The sequence below is a fragment of the Solea senegalensis genome, unplaced genomic scaffold, assembly GCF_019176455.1.
Source record: "Solea senegalensis isolate Sse05_10M unplaced genomic scaffold, IFAPA_SoseM_1 scf7180000015295, whole genome shotgun sequence".
Classification (NCBI taxonomy): Eukaryota; Metazoa; Chordata; class Actinopteri; order Pleuronectiformes; family Soleidae; genus Solea; species Solea senegalensis.
The window spans coordinates 145,001-151,100 of record NW_025321287.1 but is presented as its reverse complement, the minus strand read 5'-3'; the positions used below and the strand labels follow the sequence as shown (position 1 = coordinate 151,100).

Below are 6,100 nucleotides of genomic sequence, written 5' to 3'. Positions count from 1 at the left end.
TTGCAGACAGAGTAAATGTTGGCGTTATTATCTTTATTTACGCGTTTATTTGTCTTGTTATAATAACAATATCACGTGAGTGTATATTTCATTTCTGCAGAATCAAACTGTAATGACTCAATGTGTCTTTATAATCTGGATTATTATCATTTGCTGCTCTGAAAACGTTCTTTGTGAGTCCGACACAGTTTATCTCGTGTAAAAGTGCAGTAGCGTCAGTTTCTCTGCTCGTTGTCACCTGAGGTTTGACCTGATCATTTGTTTACAGAGAAATAAAGCGGCGGCTCAGATTATGATCAGAGCCGCTCCTGCGCTCCGTCTTTATCTTTTACTCTCAGAAACTTTCATTTTACTGCTGATGAAGCAAGAAAACTGAACAAATGTAGGTGATTTCCAACATTTTCAAGATGCTTCTCAAACCCAGATCTAATATTCTCCAGAGCTCCATGACTGTGGGATCGTCAGGGTGTATCTGCATATTTACAGTGTGTGTGTGTGTGTGTGTGTGTGTCAAACACTACAGTGTGAGGTGACCTCATTCTGACTGTGAACCACCCACTGGGAATCCCCCAACTCACAACTGTTTGTTGCCTCTGCATCCACGCGCATGTGTGTGTGTGTGCGATTTGCTGAGGTCATGCTTGTTCTCAGGACGACAGCTCATCCTCAGCTGGGTGGTCCTGACAAACGATCAAACGATCAAACGTTCAAACGTTCAAAGCAAAGGTAGAAAAATCGGGCGAATGTTTCAAACCTGAGACTCAGGCGATCACCTGTCTCTTTAAATCTTTGATTCAGACAAACAGTGATCACAAAGAGACACAAAACACACACAGACACAAGAAAGATGCAAAACTACGACAAAACTGCAGAAAATGATACAAAACAACAAACAAGCTGCACAAAATAACCATAAAAGACACAAAACAACAACTAAACTGCAGAAAATTACTTTAAAACTAACAAAACTACTATAAAAATGCACAAAATATCACATAGGTATACAAAAAGCTAAACTGTGAAAATATGAATGAATATATGTATATATGAAAATACACAACATACACAAAACTACTAAAATGCAAAAAAAACCATGAAGTGACACAAAACAACAATAAACCTTTAAAAAAGAATTCTAAAAAGCCATGAAACAACTACGAAAATGCGAAGAGACACAAAGAAACTACTAATCTGCATAAAATCATCATAAAGAGACACAAAACGCTGCAAATGAGACACAAAATGAAGAGAGAAGGAAACAAAATGCTCGACACGTGATGCAAAAAACACCACAAAAGAACTGCACACGTACGTATTCACATGAACACATGAACACAAAATGACTGAAAAAGAGAAACAAATGAACCTCAGATTTACACACAAAACAGACACACACAAATGCACAAAAGACACAAAAGTACAACAAAAAACACTGGAAATGGACAAAAAGACATCAAATCATCACGTGATCGTAAAGAAATGAACGTACAGTTCTTTCACCGCAGCTCTCATCTGTCTGTTTTTGTAATAATCTATAGATTTGTCACGCACACACACACACACACACACACACACACACACAGAGAAAACACCCACAATTCTCCCAGAGCAGTGAGGGCTACAGATCTTTTCCTGTCTGGTCACCAGAGCTGGTCAAGTGTTATTCTTGAACACAGATGAGTCACCGTGAACAGGAAGTGTGTGTGTGTGTGTGTGTGTGTGTGTGTGTGTGTGTGTGTGTTGACAGAGATCAAATAAAAGCTGAATTTGTTTAAATAAACTCAAAGTTTTGATCTTGTATTCGTGATGTTGCCAGACCTCACAGCTGCAGCTACAGCATCTCTCTGTGTGTGTGTGTGTGTGTGTGTGTGTGTGTGTGTGTGTGTGTGTGTGTGTGTGTGTTTGTGTTAACCCTCTTACTTTGAAGCTCTGGGAAAGAATCTGTTTCCTCCTGCACCTGCTGGACCAAACCTCCTCCTCCTCCTCTTCCTCCTCCTTCTCTTCCTCCTCCTGTGTCGCTGCTTTTGTCGAGTCATCATTCCGTCCAGTACGCTGCAAAACACGAAGTTTGTAAACCGCTCACTCTCTCACACCAAAGTCCAGAGAGGAAAATCAGTGGTTTTAGCTCACGGGGACACAGGAGCTGCTGGTCCTCTGCTGCCTCGTGTGGTCACTGTGTGTCACTGACATGAAGTTAAACAAAGTCTTTCAAAGCCGAAGTCACGATATAACTGATGTGAACTCAAAATGTGACGTGAAAGTCACTGATTTTCTCTGTGGGCTTTGGTGTGGGAGAGTGAGTGGTTTACAGTGGATCTGATCTGACACGCCCATGTATCTGACACGCCCATGTAACCAAGTACATCCTCTAAATGCCTTTAAGTCATAAATCTTTTATGAAAGAAAACGTGTGTGAGTCTTTTTCGTAAAGTGGAAAGAAACGTGATAAAAAGACGTTCATTCACATTTTGATGTGATTCCATTGTTTCTTCGTGTAAATGAAGACGTTTGAAGTGTTTGATGAATGACATCAGCAGCTGAAACATGACTTCATACTGCAGCAGGAAAACAAAGAAGAAGCGTCCGTCTGTCCCCCGTGTGGACAGCTACACCCTTCTGTCCTTTGTTGTCTCGGGGTCAGGTGATAACGATCTCAGTGTCTGGAGACCACACCCACAGTTTGATTTGATCAAAGACGTCGTTTCTCTTGTGTTTCGTCCATCGCACATGTGACTCTGATTATACGCCACACAACGCGTGTGTGTGTGTGTGTGTGTGTGTGTGTGTGTTTCTGCTGCACGCACACACACACACACACACACACACACACACACGGAGTCAGATAGAAGATGACGACAGGGCCGCTTCTATATGAGGGGCAGGCAGGAATCTGAAGGGGGCCAGCAACTTTTTATTTATTTTATAAAAATATAATATAATATAATAATATTATATTATTATATTATATTATAATGTTTTTTCTCTAAGTGTATATACTGCTTATGTTATATATCTATATATCATGAAACAAAGGAAATAGTCAAGAGTACTGCCCTCTAGTGTTAGTATTGTGTACCGACACACAAAGACACACACACACACACAGGTGTTTTGAATAAAGATAATCAATATTAACATGAACTCACTGAAATGAAACTACAGAATAATCTGAAATACAAAAAATACAATGTGAAAAATATCTGTGTATTTATACATTTACTAATACATGCCTTTTGAATATTATTATTGTTTACCATTTTATTACTTAAACAATGGATTAGCAAATTAAGAAAACAAAGAACAGACACTTTTTTCTGGGAAATGTGTTATTTTTAAACAAACATAAACATAAACATAGTAAACAAAGACAGAACAACCAAACTCAACAATAACATTTTCTTTTTTCTTAAAAGCAGTATGTACTAATGTGCTTTAGAATTGTCTTCTATTTCTGTCTCTAATGTCTCTAATGTCTCTAGTGTTGTAAATTCACACCTTGGTGGACAATGAAGTTATTTTCTATTATTCTAAATAAAATAGAACCAAAATGTTCAGATTTCTATTTTTCTTTGTTTGAAAATATTAATTCTCCAATAAAATTAAAACGTAACAGTAAAGGTGCATTTCTGGAACGTGGACTGTTGACTCTATACTGCCCCCTAAACGACTTCCGCTGGTATTGCTTGTGTTTCATCCCCCGTGACAATGTGTACAATGACGGATGAAAAGGGACGCAATACCAGTGAAAGTCATGGGGGGGCAGTATAGAGTCAACAGTCAGTAGTTGACTAGTCGATTTGTCAAAAGTAGAACAATGAAGTCAAAATAAACGACAAACATTAATGGCAGAAGAACATTTAGGACTTTTTATGTTTTATTTATTTTAATGTGTGTTTGTTTTGTGTTTATTTGTGTAGTGTTTCTTTTATTGACTAATCACTGCTCCACTCACAAGCGCCTGTAAAATCTGACTTCACTGTTGCTACGACGACGCACGTTAATCCCACTGCGTGTCAGGTCAGAAACACACACACACACACACACACACAAAGAACAGTGACTCATCACTGCACGCAGACAAACACAACAATCAGTGACTAATAATATAAGCAAAAACACACGCTGCACACCACAGTATCTACTGTAACACAATGATGACACGTTTGAACTCACTGAAGTGAAACTCAATCTGAGTGAACAACTTAACAAAATACTCACGCAACAAAATCAATGCCACGTTAAGTCGTAAAGTCATTTACTACTTTATTTTGAGCTTTGTGTCACTTTTTTAACAAACCAGTGATTTAACAACACACACACACACACACACACACACACACACAGGAGTTGTTGATCCACTGTTGCCTCCATCACAAATTCAAACGTCTTATTTTGTAACTTCAGTGTTGAAAATCTTGCATTTGGGTTAAACTCAGTGACACAAAGTGACCACACGAGGCAGCAGAGGACCAGCAGCTCCTGTGTCCCCGTGTGCTATAATCACTGATTTTCTCTCTGGGCTTTGGTGTGGGAGAGTGAGTGGTTTACTAACTTGACCTTTCAGTCAAATAAAGGGTCATCTAACAGTGAAAGAGATGGTAAATATAGTCTACAGTATAAAGTAGACTTGAGCTGATTTTATTAGACAAGCTTTTTACTAAAGGTCCAGTGTGTGGGAAATAGTGACATCTACTGGTGAAACTGCAGATCGCAGCATATGCAGGATGGTGTGTCAGGGAACTACAGTGGCCTTTAAATACAAGAGAAAAAGATGAAGACATGCACGATGCAGCTGGTTTGTCTGTTTGACTTCCTGTAGAAACATGGCGGCCCCTATAATAGAAGGCTCATACAAAAGGAAATAAAAAACAAATGATTATACTTATATATACATATACTGTATATGTATATATATATATACAGTATATATGTATATATACTGACTTTCTTCCTATAAACCCTTGTGTCTGTGTATGTGATGACACCTCATATACCACCAAAAACCCAACTCTTCCACTTCAGCTGAGCAGAGAGTGAATCTGCTCGTAGTCGCCGTGGCACTGGTTGATGATGTCCTCAAGGAATTTTCTGTTGCATTGTGGGAAGTCGCTCATCAGTCTCCTCAAAACAAAGTCGTAGTCAAGATACAACTCTGGAAGAAAAGAAAATATCCTTACCATATATATACGTGTGTTTATACATATATATATACGTATATATATGTGTGTATATATGTGTGTATATACATGTGTATATATACATGTGTATCTAGTGTATATATACGTGTGTTTATACGTATATATATATATACGTGTGTATATACATGTGTATATATACGTGTGTTTATACGTGTGTATCTAGTGTATATATACGTGTGTATATACGTATATATGTATTAGTTAAACAATGGATCAGTAAAATTAAGAAAATAAAGAAGACATCTTGATTCAGAGAAATGATTTGTTTTGAAGTTGAAACAAAGACATAAAACAACCAAACTCAACAGAAATAGCAATTAAAAGCAGTATGTACCTGTAATTAGCTATTTTTGTGTATTTCTTATTATTTCTGGACATTTATTTATTATTTACTTATTTCTTTTTACATTTCTGGACATTTAATTTGAGTATAATTTATATTTATACAACTGTACATTTTCTAGTTTTTTAAAACAATTGCTTGAGCTAGTTTTTCCTGTTTTTGTTGTAGTTTGTGTATATATTGTTTTGAAAAGATTTATATAAAAGTAAAGAAACATGTGAACAAGTAATGGAAAATCTCTATTTCACACACACACAACAGCGGCTTAGAGTAAAAAAAATATACAAAATGTGACATTATGTACATTTGTTCAATTTAAAAGTATTTCTAGGTTGAAAGATGAGCTGTTCTCTGTTTGTCAGTGTCAACCTTAAATAACCTTTAAATGTTGATGTATATATGTACTGTATATACTATATATATATATATATATACATATATGATGATTCAACGCAGACCGAGCAGTCTGACACATGAAATGATGAGGTTGACAGTTTCTCCTCATGTCATGTTTTAGCTTTAGTTAACCGGCGTCAGAATGTCCATCTCACCAGTTTCC

The 6,100-nt window shown here is 37.0% G+C and overlaps 1 protein-coding gene across 1 annotated transcript in view; it reads right to left on the bottom strand.

Moving 5' to 3' along the window:
* Nucleotides 1-4,345: 4,345 nt before the first annotated feature.
* The window catches only part of epsti1 (epithelial stromal interaction 1), a 12,201-nt gene continuing 10,446 nt past the window's right edge, over nt 4,346-6,100 (bottom strand). The window contains exons 9-10 of the transcript XR_006358660.1: nt 6,093-6,100; nt 4,346-5,152 (exon numbers count right to left, since the gene is read on the bottom strand). The exon at nt 6,093-6,100 is cut by the window's right edge and continues 174 nt beyond it. The gene's annotated coding sequence lies outside the window, so the exon portion shown is untranslated. The remainder of the gene's footprint in view (nt 5,153-6,092) is intronic.